Source organism: Anomalospiza imberbis, chromosome 14 (assembly GCF_031753505.1).
Source record: "Anomalospiza imberbis isolate Cuckoo-Finch-1a 21T00152 chromosome 14, ASM3175350v1, whole genome shotgun sequence".
Classification (NCBI taxonomy): Eukaryota; Metazoa; Chordata; class Aves; order Passeriformes; family Viduidae; genus Anomalospiza; species Anomalospiza imberbis.
In genome coordinates, this window is record NC_089694.1 from 13,509,151 (window position 1) to 13,526,296 (window position 17,146).

The 17,146-nt window shown below is 40.3% G+C and overlaps 1 protein-coding gene across 1 annotated transcript in view; it reads right to left on the minus strand.

The window, feature by feature from the left end:
• The window catches only part of AFF2 (ALF transcription elongation factor 2), a 350,681-nt gene extending 334,727 nt beyond the window's left edge, over window positions 1–15,954 (minus strand). Inside the window, exon 1 of the mRNA XM_068204990.1 lies at window positions 15,936–15,954. The gene's annotated coding sequence lies outside the window, so the exon portion shown is untranslated. The remainder of the gene's footprint in view (window positions 1–15,935) is intronic.
• Between the last annotated feature and the right edge of the window lie 1,192 nt (window positions 15,955–17,146).

Below are 17,146 nucleotides of genomic sequence, written 5' to 3' on the forward strand. Positions count from 1 at the left end.
GTCAGCTGTGCTCAGCCTGAGAGTGGAGGCAGAAAGCAGAGAACCAGGTACAAAAAAGTACCCAGATCAGGAGGGGCAGGAGCATTTGAGAGGAAAAGGCAAGGTGTTGCAAGCCAGGAGATGCTAAAGGATGTAACTGGCAAGTAAGAATCCTCAGGCTGGCAATGTGATGTACAAATATGTGTTTGCCTAAATTGTTCTCGCCCCTGAAAAAAAAAAAAAATCAAACCTGATGAGAAAACGTAAGCATGGCTATGACCAGCCTTGGTTTCACTCTGTATATGTATTTCACAAAGGAGAACAAATTAACCACACTCTTGCATCATCTCCTGCCTGCACATGATTCACATACATTCAAAGGAAAAAGAGTAAACCACTATTTAGTATCAGCTGCGTGCAGCTGGTCAGCAGATCTGTTCTAGTGGTGCTCTGCTGTCCTCTGTGGGGATGAGCTGGGGCTTTAGACTTCCATGAAGATTGGTATTGCTGTCAGGAGTACCACACCAAAGTGCTGACACCAAAATAACTTGTGGCTATCTCGTCCTTGTGACTGATAAATTAAGGAAGGTGTAACTACTGTATAGATTTCATTCCCTCTGCCTAAGTGGAAGTGGGGTCATTCCCACCTGCGCAGGCATTTCTCTGAAAATAGAGTAATCTAGGAGGAAAGTGGATACATGTCCTTATCTAATCAGAAAAATAACCTGGGGATGGTGAAAGATTTTTATTTCTAATGCCTAGCTACTGAAACAAAAGTGGAGGGCTTGAGCGATTTGCCTGAGATCACAAAGTTCTACGTATTTAAGTCAGAATGTCAGATCAAGCAATAGGGCAAGAAGAAAGAGCCTCAAGTTGTGCCAGGAGAGGTTTCAGATTGGGTATTGGGAAAGATTTCTTCTCTGAAAAGGCTGTCAAGCCTTGAACAGGCTGCCCAGGGAAGTGGTGGAGTCACTGGAGGTATTTACAAGATGTGTAGATTTGGGCCTCAGGGACATGGTTTAGTGATGGGTTTGGCTGTGTTTGGGTAACATTTGGACTCGATGATCCGAAAGGTCTTTTCCAACCTAAACAAATCTATGATTCAGCTACATGGAAGCATTACTACCACACACTGCATCTCACTTTTATGAGCAGAAAGAGCAGAGAAAGCATAGCAATATAAAAATGTCATTTCTATTAGGAAAAAACGGAAAAGGAGGAATCTCTGAATATTTCCCAGAATGCTGTTTTATTAAATGTATCCAAACTTAAGCCTAGAAAAGAAGAAAAAAATTAAATCTAATAGGCTCCATTCTAAACAATCACACATTCTACATAAAGAAAATGAAGTGTTTGACATAAACACTTCATAAGCAAGATGATTTACATTATTTGCACTTTGTTTCTGATTATTTGATATAAAAATACACAACCCTGCATTCATTTCTAACTTGTTCTATAGAACCTTTGCTGAACCTCTCTATGAAATCATGCACATGCAGGATCAAAACAGAGAGATGGGAAGTAGAATGTGCTTCATTATGGCAAGTACAGCTCATCTCCTCCTCCACAACACAATTTATTAGTATCTAATAGAATTGTAATGTTTCTCATTCTACATTTTTACAGCTGCATCAAAATATTAAAGTGTGAATTGCAATTAAACTCACACAGTGCTCTTAGCATAATTTCCCTTGTATTAATACTTAGCAAACCAAGTTATTGGCGTAATATTACTCTTGATACTGGTTGTCATAAAGGGATAAAGCCTCCAAATAGTAATAAAGTATATTTTACTGGAGAGAGAGCAGCAGTACAAAAAAACATTGTGCTATTGGAGTCATTAATTTCTGTGGAAGAGGGTGGGGAGAGAAAGGCTTTTGACTCCTTAAATTATAGTTTGCAGGTTAGTACATCAACTCACTTTAATCTCTCTAAACAGGTAACTTTCTTTCTGAAAGCACCCATGTGCAAGAAAAAATGCTAGTGCACTCCAGGGATGATTCTAAGATTGATTGCTTGGCCCTAGTCACCAATAACAGTATGAATTCTGCTAAGCTCCATTTTAAACCTACCTGAAATATTTAAAGATTTTAGAGGGGCAAAAATGGAGAGGCAATATTTGTTTCCTGTAACCTCAATTTATGCATATGGTCAGCTTAACTAAAGATTGTTGAATCAGGAGGGCTGAACTACTACTTGCAAATGACAATAGGTACATTGACTTGGGATAGAACAATCGCAGGTATGATATCCCTGCTTATGTAATCCCTTCGGAAATTCAAAAGTTATTTTGTATTTCCCAGCTGCTCCTTAGATTTGCAGTTGGCTATAGCTTTGCGTGGTTTTTAGTTTGGAATTGAACTCTGCAAAAATGTGCTCATGGGAGAAATGGAGAGCTTTAGTATTTTCTTATGGAGGGAAAAAAGTGACTAAATTAAATGCCATTAAGTAGACATGACTTAGAGAAGATTGTCTGGACTGGATAGTTCTCTAAAAGCATCTGGAAGTAGAACTCAAATGTCAAGAATTACCTTTTTCCTGCATCATTTAGGAACACATCATGTAAAGCAAACTTTTTCATATTCTAAGTGCTGACCCATATTTTCATATTCTAAGTGCTGAAGTGTAACCAGAAGTGGAGCTGCAGGATGGGCCAACATTTTTGATCAGGCTGTGCCTGATTACCAAGGGCTGGAAGCAATGAGGACTTGGCCATGCAGGCTGCAACCAAAAACCCAATGAGGTTGTGTAGTCTCTTCTGTAAATCATGCCATGAAAACAAAAGACGATTTTATTAAGTTAACAATAAAATCCCAGTCTCAGGGTGATGCTGAAGGAGGTTTTGAAAGATTATCTTGACTTATTTCAGACAGGTTTGTGGTTTTGCAGACATCCAGTATGTGTTATTGATAAAGGACTCAGTTGTTTCTTTCCAGCTTGCAAAGCTGTTTCTGTCAGTGGAGATTTCCCTCCCTTACAGAAAGAAGTCCCTTTGCACCATGATTAAACACCACTGGATAGGAGAGGTGAATCTGAACAGACCCCCAGATTCAGGTCCATGCAGTTTCACACATCATGGAACAAAATATAAATAAAACAAACCTTCCAAAACTGCTGCAAGCTCTAGTCCTACCTTCCATTGATGTTAGATTGTTTTTAACAGATTTGGCTTCTGTCTGTGACAGTTACTGATGATAGATCCTCTAATCTGAGTAGGCTGAACATGAGGAGTCTGTATCACAGCCCACAGAATCAACACCTTGGTGTCTGTCATTTGCTGTGTCATTCATGAATTGCCAAGATAACTGCATCACTGCAATGTGTCACACATCTCATATTTTGCTTCCCATTTTCTTCTCCCTCCCTTATATTTTATCTCCCAGAAATTTAATCTATCCTGCCTAAGCCACCAGCTACCAGAATAGACCAAAGTACTTGAATATGATGAAAAGGCCATTAATTGCCACCAGCCTGACCTCCCAGCAGAGGCTGCCTCCCTCCTCACTCGGCATGGAGAAGTTAATCTCCAAACTGTGTGCTGCTGTACCCAGCACAATAATCGCTTCTGAGCTGCTGCAGTGGTGACATCATTTTGCTCATGAGGTTATGAGTACATGGGGAGCTATAGACTGCAGAAGTAGTATGGTGACAGTCTACTTCAAAAAAAAAAAAAAAATTAAATTTTCAAGGGTCAAACCCGAAGTTTATTTAAATTCAGTAGAAATTTCAAATGTGGCCCCTAATATCTTCAGCACATCTTGGAAGGACCTTGAGCACCCAAGGCTGTGGATAAATTTACCCATCTATGTTTGGCTGAAAATAAAATTCTCCATTCCTTCTCTTCTATTCCTCATGGCATGTTTCCTAACAATATAATTTACAGAAAAATGATTAAAATATCATTAAGAAATGTCAGTACTCTCAGCTGAGCTCCTTTCGGACATATAAGCAGTGTGTGGCAGGCATAATAAAGTAATGATTAGGAGTGTCCTTTAAATCACAGGAATGGGAGGCAGAGTAAGTAGATGTACCCTGCTCTGAACTGGCTCTTTGCATGACTGAGAACAAATGCATAACCAGTAAATGCCTGGGCATAACTCAGTTCTTTCATGCCTGTAAAGATATTCATACTTCTGACTACCCAGCAGTAGCAGTAACATCATCATTTTCTGCCCGTACATCAGGAACCATGGGCAAACCTGTCCAGAAGCTGCTTCCCTGCTCAGCCCAGTGCTGGGGCCAAGAAGAGGCAAAGCAGCAGCTGAGCCACAGAGCATGAGAACAGAGGCTGAGGGATCCTGGATATTAGCAATGGACACAGTTACCTCAGAGTTAGAGGAGGAAAGGGCAAAGGACCTAGAAGAAAGAGACCTAGTACTAAAGAATGTGTTCTGCATGAACCCCACCAGTTCTGAGTGTTCTCCCAGCCCTGTTTCTGCTAACAAGCCCACACACACAAACCAAGGCAGACGTGCATGTGAGAAGTGATCCATTTGTCCCACAGTAATGTTACTCTAATTAGCCACTTATTATGGCACTTAGAACTACATCTGAAAAAAAAAAAAAAACATTCTTCATTGCCTGCTCTTTTCCTAAAAAGAAATAACAGCATGGCCTCTGTGGAAAGCACACTCAGTAAATGAATTTGGGTTACACCAGGAGCTGTGTGAAATAGTGTTTAACCACAAGTCTGAGAGAAACTGAGAAGAGCCTGTATGCTAAGATAATCAAGCACATCTCTGTGTGCAGCACTAGGTTTATGTTGACTGTTTCACATTTTGAAGGAAAAACCCATGAAATGACAGAAAGGGCTGAGCCCTCAGAGCATTATTCCAGGGAGTTATTCCTGGCTCACTTCCATAAAGGATACTCCCAGGGTGGATATTTCTATTCCAGGACACAAATGCCTCATTTTGGATTCCTTTAGTCTTTTTAGAAACAATAGCTCACCTGTTATATTTGTCAGATTGTGCCAAGTCCTCTTCCTTGGGTAGACACCCTCTTTATTGTAACAAGTCTGTTCTTAGATCCAGGTAAAATATTATGTGACCAATCTAGACATGAATTAAAGGAAAATAGATGCATGAAGTGTTTAATATATATAACACCTGTCAGGGATGCTGTGGAGTTCTAGATCTTGACTGCAGCTCCAGCCTAGGAGTAGTGGATGGAGAGAGGCAGAAGCTTCAGTTCAATTGTGGCAACATTGCCATGAGTATGCCTGTGCCACTGTCAGTCACAAAACAGGTATCCCAAGAGATTTTTGGAGAAGGAAGCTCCTGATCCTCAGAAACTGTAAAGGAGTGGGGTCAATCCTATCAAAGGGTTCTCTGTGAGCCTGTTCTCAAAACAAGCTCTTCAAATCCACCTATGTCTAGGCTGCCAGATTTGAAGCAGATACCAGATTGTTTTAGTTCCTAAGTTTGGACATAGCGAACAAATAAAAACAAACCCCAAACCAACCCAAACCCACAAAGTAATACACATGGGAGATGTGAGCTTTTCTTAAAGCTGAAATGATTCTTTCATAAAACAAAATATTTCTGTTTGCCTACTATTGCTGTAAATGTAATCAGTGCCAAAATGTACATTGGCTTTCCTAGCCTCATTTGTCCGGCTTAATCATAAAGTGGTAAAGAAGCCAAAGCCTAGATGCCAGCTAAAACTGTGGCAAAGCCACAGGTGAAGACTAGATTGTACTGTCCTTCTGGTGAAAAGAGTGAATAAAGGCACTGAAAAAGGATTTGACTTATAGACAAGGTGACAATATTTCTGAAATAAAAGATTGGAATATTCTCGTGGTGACTTTTTTAGGGTCATAAAGAAGACAAAATGCCCATTTACCAAGGCTGCATGCTGGTGGTGTTGCTGCCAGCCCGTGAGGCAACAGCAGCACTTGCATATCACTCCCAGTGCAGGTTTATTTCCAGACACTCCATGTTCTGCAGACATTTATCAAACGCCACCAAACTAACGTTAACATCCACTTTGAGCAAAGGAACAGATTTAAATGTCTCTGCTGATCCGAATTTTTTCTCTCTTCTGCTCAGCAGACACATCACTTGTTTTGCTGGACTGTTTATTCCTGGCAAACATGGAACAAATCCTTCTCAGTCTTGGAAAACAAGCAACTGGTAGTTATTAAGACAGAAAGTGAAGCAAAATAAGAAAACCAGGTCCCTGAGATGTCAGGGAAAAAAAGAAATTGCTTGGATATCATGAGAGAAGGGAAAAAAATCAAGATTGTCCCAAGTTTTGTTATAGAAGAGACAATCAGGAAGATCTTGAAAAGAAGGTAAAGATTACATTACAGTGCTAATACTGTGAATTCTTTCAGCTGCCAAAAGGGATGGCAAATCCAATAGCTCGTGACCAGAAATAAAGAGCAATTCTAGCTGGGCAAAAGAAAATTGATACCTTTAAATGAATAATCTTTAAATGTATAATCTCTTATGCTGGTGCCTCCCAGCAAAGAACAGAAGCTGGACTGCTGAGTTTCCAATGTAAACTTATGGCATCCTGCTTAATTCCGCTTTTATTTAATGCTTCTGTCCTTTATGTGGCATTAACTTTAATGTAATATTGAAGGCTTTGGGTTTTTTTTTTAATAGCGTCATAAGTGTAAATGTAATAGTTATATAACAATAACAATAAATCAAGAATGTACTAGAGTCACTGCAATAACTAATAATAACATTAAGACACAGTTTATGATTTATCTAAAGTTCAGTACCTTAGAGAGTTAATTAAGTCCTAAGTTAATTGGCAATGATCTTATTTCTAGACAGGAAATGTAGCCAATTAGCTTGTTTATGCTTAAACAAGTAACTGAGGTCATTACAAGACTTTTTGGGGTGTTATTGATTGATTTGTAATTTGTTAATTAATTTTGATTGACTTTACAAGTATCCTGCTTAATTCTTTGCTTCTAGGGAGATGAAGCTACTGACATGACTGGTGGCAATGTAAAGTCACAGTCACCATTCTCACTGTATGAAACTTGTATTTTTCCCAACTCCACTTGTAAGATGCCACAATTACAATGAAAAAGCTTTTGTGACAAAGTGCAAATCAACTACTGTTTTTATAGGTTCATGCCTACCTTCACCCATCACAGAGTACATAGTAACATCACAATTGCCAAATTGTATTTAACCATTCTGAATAGCACTGCTTTGTTACTTTGTATGTTTCTATTGTTAATTGCACAACATTACCATCTTATTGCTTTAGGAAACTATTAAATTGAACAAATAATTAATGGGTAAATATATGAAAACCAAACCCAGGTAACGTTTCCCAGATGAGAATTGGAGGGAAGAAAACCAATCTTTTGCAAGGTGACCTTTTTTCACAACAGCAACATCTTGAAGTTTTTAATTGCAAGTGGCTTCTCCCCTCATAGCCTTATCCAGAACCAATCCATCAGTTACTACACAGATTTAAAAAAACTAAACATAGTGTTAAAATTCAGCTCATGGGAAAGAAGGACCTTTAGCTCATGGCATCTCCAGTGAAGAAATTCTTTAGCTGCATAGTCACATAATATGGGATAAAATTAACAACTCATTTACTTTGCCTTCTGCCATTGGAGACCAGAATAGAGGCACAAAGCAGCAAAATGTCAGCAGTGGGTGACAGTGCAGGAGTGTGCAACTGCCTGGGACAGGCAGAGTGGGGTGGGTTGGGCAGCAGAGCTTCTGCTGCTGCAAATTCCTGATCCCAGGGGAGAGCCCTCAGCAGCAGGGCTCATGCACCTCCTGCAGTGCCCCAAGGGACCAGCTGCACAAATAGACTTTTTGTTCCATGCTGATGGTCTGGTAACAGAGATGGTCTCTCTTTACGAGGCATATTAACCCCAAGGTAATTAAAGGCCACAAATGATATGCAGGAAATTCATATCTGACACTACAGAATCAGAGGCAGCAAATCAGTTCCAGGAGGACAAAGAGTCTGAACTGAGGAAAAGTAACAAGACGTTTTTAAGATCAGAAGCATCAACTGATGATGAGATGCTAGCACTTTTTAAAAGGTAAAAAAAGTGCAGATATGACCACATTTAAACCACTACAGCCTAGGCAACAAACAACAAATGGTATGAAATTGAAACTACTTTTCTGCTGTAGATACAGAGCAGTTCCACAGTGATAAAAATACTTTCCTTCCTTATCCTCATTCCCTCTTGAAGTTCAGGGCCTTTTTTTGGTCATAAAAAATTCCCATAGTTCAGGAATTAATTGAGAAACCAGGATGGTTTTCCCCCCCTTTGTTAATGGGCCTGTTCTCACTTAACAAAATATTGTGGCAATTTAGAAATTATTCTTTACATTGACACAGAACTCTTCTACTTAATTATGTTTTATTTCATTGCTGGAGTTTTCTACTTCCTTCAAGTCCCCACTTCAGTATCCCTTGAGTACCACTATTTCACTCTTATTCTGATTCTGGGCCATACAATTCATAGCACAGCATTAATTTTCCATTTTAACATATATTCAGTGTTGAGCACAACCAGTCACTCCACCCTGACTCCCTTTGTAGCTGGATCAGTACTTCTCTAGCATGACCAGTTCCTCCAGTAGTGAAAGGTAGAAGTTATCCTTTGGATAAACACTTCCCTTGTAAGAATGATATGGGCTGATTTATCACACTTGTCTCCTCCTGCAGAGCTAACACCAACTTCCTAGATCAAACTGCTTCCAAAACTTGCACTATTTGGAGGCCGGCACTCCAACACTGAGGGAGTGCATTTATTCACATGTGCTGAGATTTAGTCCAGAGCTTCATTTGTGTTAAGGTAGATTTATTGCCTAAGAATCACAGGACCAGTTCTAGTTTGAAATTTGCCTTTATTGTCACTCTCTTATCCAGAATGCAAGTCCACAGCCACCGAGGAAACTAAATCAAGGTATGATGTCCCCAGAATTACTGCGGGAGGGCTCAGGAAAAAATGAGCATTTTATAAGAAAAAGCTATGGGGTTTTCATCCTGCTTATCATCATTTTCCCTACTCTTATAGTGTATCTGTCACAATTGCATCCTTGAAGCTTCAGACTCTGCCATGAGCACTTTACTTTCCTTCCACACTTGCAGCCTAATTTTTAAAGTATTAAGGTGAATTTTTATTTCACTGGAGAGGGAGAGTGCTTCCTTGCTTATCTTTCAGCTTTTGTGGTACAAACACCCTCTACCTAGCAATCTTCTTGCTCCACCTGACACAGGGGAAACCCCCCATATATCCAGAAATATGGTCAACCCTCTCCTCACCAGGAATTTTGCTTTTCCTACAATCCAAAGAAAACATAACAAGAGCCAAGGTTCTGGGGTGGCCCTATCTGTAACATTATTTTATACTGCGAGACAATCGAACATCTTTTTTCTAGGCTGGAAAATATAATCATATAAAACTGTCATGGTTTAAAAACTAAAATTACTCAGTCAAGTATAGTTATAAAAATAAAATACACTTTAAAAAGAAATAACAGTAATGTCCTCATGCTGTATAAGACCTCGAACACAGATAACAAGTGGTTATCAAGATTTTATTGTCATATATATTGATACAAAAGTTCAATATGTAACACATTTAACTCTCTTTAAGCAGACTGAAATAGGTCCTTAAGTAGAATGGCTAGAGAGAAATCCTTCACAAGTTTATTCACGGGGGTAAAGCCTGACCTCAGATGTACTTGCACTGTGCAATGCACATCAAAACAGAGGAACCCAGACTGGCACAGGAACCCAGATCCAGGGGGATGAGCCACGTGTGTGAGGTGTCTGATCAGTGCTCGTTAAGGTTTATTGGCTGTAACAAAGCACTCTGGCAGCACAGCCCCATGGGGCTGGTATTTCACTGCTGGAACTGGGGGCAGGTTTGGCCCAGTGACTCCACATGCTTTTGGGTCAGAGTTAATTTAAGTTGCTCTCGCTCCCCATACACCATTTTACATGACAGAAATATTCATACTTCTCTATTCTTGAAGGCAGGGGCAACACAAGGTGCTACGGCCAGGGAACAAACCAAAGCACTGTGACAAAAGACAACAGTGGTGGCAAATTCTTCTGGGCACCTTTGCTCTCCATGCCAGGCCAGGACTTACACTGTTGTCTTTGGGACAGCCCGTGCAAGACAATGCAATAGAAACTTCTGCTTTTATGATCCTGCTCTGAATTTTATGTTCTACTTCAAAATGTATCTACATTATGAAACTGTTATGCCACCAATTTTTCTCTTTTCCTGGTCTATGCTCTTTGGAGACAAGACTGCCTGTAGTGTTTCTGCAAACCTGTAACATTTCTGCAAACCTCTCTTCTTGCCTAGTAAACATATACTCAATTAAAAATATATTTATAGGCATAATCCTCAAATATTCATTTACATAAAAATAGGGCCAAATGGTACCTAATCTTACATGCCACCTTTTTTGAACAGTTATCAAGTACTTGGAAAACACTGTAAAGATTTGGTTGTTTCCTAAACAGTACTGCCTGCACTGATGCTGTTTCTACTACATGTGAGTTTGTGTTCATTCATCTTAATTACAAGTGAGACTTCAAATAAAACAAATTAAATTCTGATGAGGTATGCAACTCTTAACAAATCTAATACCCTGCTCACAAATGCCGTGCAATTTATGAGTAGTGTCCTCTGGGTAGCAACCAAGACACAAAATGGAGAGCTTCAGACACATGAGAAGTTAAAGCAGATTGGCCTAAATTTAATTCTGGGGGTTTTGTTGGTTTGTTTTTTTTTTTTTTTTTTTTTTTTTTTTTTTTGGGTTGGTTGGTTTTTTGTTGTTTTTGTTTTTTTTTTTCTTTTTAATTCTCTGTGCTTTTAATAATTGTGACTAATCATTGGTCTTTATATAAATGTGGGGAGAAAAGGCAGGATTATCAGGATCATCTTACTTCATGAACAGAAAAAATATATAGGTAAACTTCATCAAATACAATCTGTTCCCAGAAATCATAATTTTATGAACTGTTGCAGCAATCTCATTTTATCAGCCATTCACTTATGTTGCTGGTGACGAGTATATGAGCAGCACATGATCATTCTGCCAGAAATAAGTGTTACCCCTTTCTCCAGCCTGTCTTAGCCAATTCTCTCCCTCCCCTCTCTTGGCTATGGTTTGATATTTTAATTTCAAAAGTTTCTGGTTCATTGAAGATTTTTGGTTGGGTTTTTCTTTTGAGGGAGTGAAGGAAAGGGGGAGGAAAGTTCAGTTTATAAGCTAATGATCTTGTTATCCAACCCATTTCCCCTGTCCTGTTTTCAGTTGTTACAGTCATATACAGCTGCCCTCTGCAAATTAATATTACCATTGCCATGCTTCAATGCTTTGTATTTCCAGCCCCTTTAAACCTCTTACTTTTGAACAGTGTTGTGCAATAACATATTGAATAAATGAGTAACCACTTCATACTGTTCTTGTATTTATGAATAGCCAGAGAAATTTCCTTTTTGACAGTGAATGAGAAATTAGATGTACTTTAAAGGCTTCTAAAGTGTATTTTCAGTTGCTACCAGATGAAATCAAAGAGACAAAATTACTTTTTCCTACTTAAATATTTCATTGATTTTTCTTAGAGCACCGTGCTCCCTCCTCTGTCTCCAAGGCACGCATGATGATTCCCTGCCTATACCATAAGGCAGCCTTTATAGATCTAGACCTGATCAGAGTATTTACAAAGAATGACCCACAATAATGTTAAATGCATTTTAATGCACATATTCCACCTGTATAGTGTACTGCCCAGGAACTTCATAACATAAGAATTTTATTCTCTGCCTGACAGGCATGTCTACAAGAGCTGTGTCTGCAGGGCTAAATTACACCCATATTCTGGCTGCCCGTGGCTTCACACACCCCATGCACATTAATTGTTGCAACCAGAAACAAAATTGAGAAAGGCATGTGGGACTGTGCATGAAAGGGGGGCACACTTATTGAAATTCATGTATTGCTCTGCTTGATTCCCCAAGCCACACGTGGGAACACTCAGCCATAGGCAGCTGCATCACTGTCTCAGGGAGAAGGAGGAACTGGGGCAGAACAGTTCCACTGTGTGGTTTCACTGTTGGTCACAGCTTTTCAGACATGCAAGGCATAAACCAAGAACCTGGCCTGTTGGGTTTCATTGCCTGCAAATACAGAATAAAATTCACCCAGAGGTTCTGTGTCAATTGTGTACCAACTCATGTGCAGTTAATCAGACCCCAGCTATTTTCTAAAAGTAAAATGCAAAGCCTTACAAGTTCTCATCACATAAAAGCAAAAAAAGTTTATGCATTCCTCCAAACTGAGATCAAACTGTGTCCCCCAGATGTGCCAACAACCTGCCCAGCATTTTAGTGACAAACTTCTTTAGTCTCTCCAACACAGAAACAGCAAAACACAGCATTTTTGAATAAAAAAAAAGGAGAAAGTTCCTACTGCAAAGAAAGACCACACACAATTACAGCAGCACCCGTGTAAGTCTGGATGTGTGCTTTGGCTCTCACCAAAGCCTTGCACAGCTCTTTGCTGGTGCTGCTGCCTTAGAAGCACTGGTTACTTCAGCAGGAGACTCTGCACAGGGGCCATCCCTACATCAGAGTGGGCTTGAAAAGAAAGATTCTTTGATTTCAACAGCCCATTTCTTAATTCTTAGCAACTGGTGTAAATCAAGAGCTCCATTCCAGTTGCTCCAGTGTAAAACCACTTTGGAGGGCAGATCCAAGTCTAGTCTTTCAACTTGCAGAAGCACCTGGACTCTGTCCAGGCTGGACTGGTTGGCTTTCTGCAGTTTGGAACTGAAACAAGGAGAGAGCTGCATTTCACACAGTTCCACTGCTCATCTCTCTGAACCTGACAGAATACAGCCCTCAGGGAGGTTACAAGTACACTTTTTTGCTGGTTAGATTGAGTCTTGCAAGTGCAGATAACTTTTTAATATTTTAAAATACATTTTGAATTACAATTGTAATTAAGCAAGGTGATTTTTTCCCCATAATCACAAAGTGGCCCAAGCAATTTAGTGTTCTAATTTTTATATTCATAAAGCAAATATTAGATTGTCCAGTTACATTATTGAACAATAGATAACAAGCCTAGGTCACACTGTATGTGCTATTCAAGAAGATGTAGAATAACAAATACTAAAAATATTATTCTAAAATTGCAGAGGTTTTCATATAATTTTTCTTCTGGCTTTAAATTGCAATTCTAATGGGAGAATAAGCAATTTTTTTTCTCAACATTTTCAAACTACTTCTTTCAGGACACTGAAAAAAGCATCATTCTGCCACTCCTATTTCAGATCACATTTCATAAGCAGTCCTTACAAACATCTACTTTGTGATAAATCATGAAAATCCCAAAACCCAACATTTTCCTTAAATGTTTCCTTGAGCATTCTGCATCAGTTCTGTGTTCGTACTTAACTGGCTCCTATCATACCACATTCTTCAGGAAAGCAGCTGCTTTTCTGTCTTTGGTGTTTTAAAAAAATTAAAATGAGACTTAACACTTTTAATTAGATGTTTAATTCATGCTTTTGTGAGCTATTTCCTTCCAATCTGAATTTTGTCACACAACTATAACAGTCTTTCCACTGCCAATTTTTTTTTTAATGCTAACTCAATGTCTCAAAGAATGTGTATTGCACAATTTGGTAAGGAATTTGAAAGTGAAAGTCTAATTTGTGAGTAAAGTAGGAACGCCTAGTAACTGGCACAAGCTGTGGCTGTAAAAATATGCAATGTTCAGAACAAAGACCCCTCCAAAACCAAGGGAACAGTTTAAACACATTTCATAGGGCGTACAGTAAATACTAAGTTCAAGGGACTAGTTGAAAGAGCAAATTGAACAGAACATGGCTCTTACTGATGAGATTCAAGTATTTTACTACTTTTGTGGTTTTACTTTTAAAGACGCAAATGCAGAAATACTCCTCAAAAACCAGATGAAATGTGAGTCAGCCGTTTGACAAAGGTGGCAAAGAAGAGCCCAGTTTTCAGAAGGAGCTTCCTCTTTCCACCCTTCCTGGCAGTCAGCACATTCACAGCATTGCTTTCCAAATCCTTCAGGAGCAGCTGAGTGTCATTCAGCCAAATTACATTCTCATTAAGAAAGCACCACATATCATGCCTTCTTCTCAGCTGTCAGTTATTGTTTCTCATCAGAGGATGAGGGCGAGCAGGATTTGGCCTGTCCTCAGGACAGTATAATGGATTATCATTACCAGTAATGACAATGTTCTGTAGGCAAGAGTCCTTGTTTTGCTGCACCTAGTGCTCAGGCCCAGAATGAACAGCCCTGTTAATCCACTTGCTAACCTGGCAAACCTGCTCACCCTCCTCTGAGCTTGTTGTACCTGTACAGCGCCCACTGTGCACACTTGGGTGAGCCTCTTCAAACTGCAGACTTAACTGGGCTCAACAGCAAACCCCATGGCCTGCCAAGACACAAGCCCTGAACTGAAGGCAGCTTCCAATCCTCAATGGAGACAGAATTTTGAGGACTTTCCTGAGATACCTGCTAGTTCTGCCTGGACACTACCACTCTCCTTCAGAAAAAGTATTTCTACATCTATGCTCATATAAGCAGATTAAATTACCTTTGGCTAAGTTGGCTAAGAGTTTTCACATGCTTTTAAAAAGTGACCTTAACATCTAAAATCCAGGCAGGCTCAGAAAAGTACAGTTCTGCCCACAAAATATGCAGTGTCCTAGTGCATTTTGAGAGTCTGAAAACCACATCAAAACAACTGTGATCCAAAAGTTGTGCTCAAAGCCTGGCTCTGCCAGAACTGTATTGCCAAGCACAAGTTGGTGGCCATGCTTCTTCACCATTCCTCCTTTTGTGCAGGCCCTGTCACCTGTACTTCAGCTGGCAGATTCTGAGCCTGCATTCAGATGTAAAATTGTGAACTATTATGGCTTGTGCTGCAGAACTGCCAAAACAGGCAACAACTGCAGCAAACCCCTGCCTCGACTTAGACCAAAGCATGTGGTAGGACAGGGACATTGCTGCTGAGTATTACCTGGCCTTGGATGCTGGTAAATATTGCCAAAAAAACTACCAAGTGCGATTTATCAGTGTGGATGCACACCGAAGGTGCCATGATATTATCAGCATCACTAACCGAAGGTAGAAGTGTGACAGTGCAGCCTGGACAGCCTGAGAACACACAAGTTCATACCTTGCCTGATCCCTTCCTCTCCTTGAGGCAAGGTAAGTGGGTCACTGCCTGAGTGGCCATATTTGCATCACTTCAGGTAACACCTTAGGTCACAACTTGAAAACACCCACAAAAATCTGTATCACAACCAAACCCTAAAAAACCAGAATCTTCATTTCACTCCAGATAACTGTGCAAAGACCTGCTGCATCAATAATTTATTTACTTCAGTCAAATTCTTGGCAAAAGCAAGGTCAAAACCTCAGCAGGCAGTGGGGGACTTGCTGCAGAGCTTCAGAATGCCCAGTAGAGACACACACATCAGGAGGCTGGCAATCAACCCCTCGCTGCAGCTGGTGACTGTGGGCTTGTGAGGGCATATGGAGCACACTCACAAACATCTTTAAATTTGGCTTTCTCATCTGGGTGGCTGAGTTCAGAAAACCACTCCAGACACCTCTCAAAGTGTTTTCTCAACTGGGAGCCTAGTTAAGTCACTTCAGGGGGAATTTAAATCAAAGATGGTTTTCTGCATCCAGCTGAAACGGATTGTTTAGTGATTACAGAAATACAACCCTTCAAGAGGGCTTGGGGTTCTGTGGAGAGGTAGAAAGGCTGGGAGTGGTCTGCATGAAAGAGAGTAAACAGTTTTGTGGGGGGAAAGGCATTTTTCTCTTTTAGCACAGCTACTAATGAAATAGCAAGAGTGGCTTACAAGGAAAACATGCAAACATTAGACTGCTGTGAATTATGCAGTTTGGTAAGAGATAAAATAATAATCAGCTCACCATCAAGACCAAATCCCTAAGCTGCTTGTAGGATCATGATCGGAGCGGTGTTGAGCCATCTCCTGTGCACACCTCTGGGAACGCGGCATTCCCGGCATACCAGGGCAGCAGCCGCAGCCCGGCGGGGCGGGCAGGCTGCTCACAGCCACCGCCACCTGGGAGGCACATGCGAGCGACCCGCAGCTCCTCCTGGCTTCCAGCCACCTCTTCTGCCTTTATCTCCTCTGGAAGCACTCCTCTCCCTCCCTCCCTCTCACACCTGTGAAAGGCCGAGGCTTTCAGTCACTGATGGGATAGTCACGGCCAGCTGGGCTTTCATTTGTGGGTACAGGGAGGTGTCATTAGCTCGAGGAGCCCTCCCTGGCTGAGTGTATTTAAGGAGCTGTTGCAGCAGTTCTAGACTGCCTGATAACCTCGTTGTCACCTCCCCAGGTGGCTGTAATAAAAGTGGTGCAATTTTCTTTAGAAGGGCAGGAACCTGCAAAAAAAATTAGATATGTCAAGTTAGTCCAGTGTGTTGAGACTCCAGGGTAATTTGCTTCCCTTTATAAACCTGAACTTGATTTGCTTAATTTCTTTCTAGATGAACCTGAACACTGGCTTTCAATTCTCATGGCCTTTTATTTATTATTTTATAGACAGTTCATCTCTTCAGACACAAATCATAATTACCAGAGACTGGAGGGAAAGAGCCCAAATTCAAATGAATACATACATACATACATATGTGTGTGCACACGTGTATATTAAACGGCTGCCTATCAAACCTGGAGGGAAGCTTTTAAATAAAGTCATGGAGAATGTCAAGCAACGTGAAGCAACCTAGTTAAACACTAAAAATTCTGTCCTCCCTTTCATTTGGCTCCTGATTTATGTCAAGCTGCAATAAATGATAATAACACAAGGTTATTAGATTTATTTATGATATAAATATGAAGCGTATGCATTTAGTAACCTTCAGACTATAAAACACAGATGGAAGTACATCCATACGTTCCAAACCGCCTCATTTAAAACTTATGCAAAGCACAGCATAAAGAGAAAGCATGAGAAAAATACTCAAGTGTCAGTACTCTCCCTGAAGCACAAATTTTCTCTGCGAGCCGCATTAGTACAAAACTGCTTGAAGGCAGAGACTGGCCGGTGTACAAAAACGTCAAGCTGATGTTTAATTTTCATCAGATCTTGAGCCAAAGCTCTTGCACACGGAT